Below are 886 nucleotides of genomic sequence, written 5' to 3' on the forward strand. Positions count from 1 at the left end.
AGGTTCAAATTACTGGGAGAAGAGGTCTAAGGACTATCATTAGCAGGAGGGCTGATTCGTTTTAAATTTGGTGGTCAGGGAAGCCTTCCTACTGCAGGTGGTATTTCAGCAAAGACTTGGAGGATACGACTCAGAGAGACCAATTAAGAGGCGAACACAAGAATACAGGTGAGTCAGGATGGTGGTTTGGACCACAATGGTTACCACTGTGCTGTTTAAAGATCCTGAAGAGCCAAAATGATCTGTTTACACCACTGGATGGAGGATGAGATAGAAAGAAAATAGTGAGGGATGATTTCAGTTTTGGGGTGCTGAGCAATGGGAAGTATGGAGCTATGGTGACTGAGATGTAAAAAATTGTGGAGGAGTGGTTGGGTAAGAGGAAGACTGGATGCTCAGTTTTGAACATATTAAATAGGTGCAATGCCCACTACACTTTTAAAAAATATATGTATTTATTTTTGGTTGTAGTTGGACACAATACCTTTATTTTATTTATTTATTTTTATGTGGTGCTGAGGATCGAACTCAGGGCCTCGTACATGCTAGGCAAGCGCTCTACCACTGAGCCACAACCCCAGCCCCCATTACACTTTTAAGTAGCAATGCCAGGGAGATAGTTGGAGACACAATTTTGAGGTTCAAAGGAGGGATGTGGAGTTACACATTTGTAAGATTGATCAATATACAGATGGAATTTAAAGCTCTGAAACAAGATGACTCACAAAGAGAATGAGCATATAGAGATGTTTTTAAAAAGGAGATCCTAGGACTAAACTCATAAGCACCTTTGACCTTGAGGTTGAAGGGCAGTGGATGATTCATCCAAGGAGATATTAAAAAACGGCAGCCAATGGTATAGGAGGAAAACAGAAAGAGCTGTGTT

At 41.1% G+C, this 886-nt stretch overlaps 1 non-coding gene across 1 annotated transcript; it reads right to left on the bottom strand.

Moving 5' to 3' along the window:
* Positions 1-507: 507 nt before the first annotated feature.
* Trnaa-agc (transfer RNA alanine (anticodon AGC)) lies at positions 508-580 on the bottom strand. Its single transcript has one exon. It is a non-coding gene; the product is annotated as a tRNA-Ala (tRNA).
* Positions 581-886: the final 306 nt, after the last annotated feature.

The sequence above is a fragment of the Callospermophilus lateralis genome, chromosome 18 (genome assembly GCF_048772815.1).
Source record: "Callospermophilus lateralis isolate mCalLat2 chromosome 18, mCalLat2.hap1, whole genome shotgun sequence".
NCBI lineage: Eukaryota > Metazoa > Chordata > Mammalia > Rodentia > Sciuridae > Callospermophilus > Callospermophilus lateralis.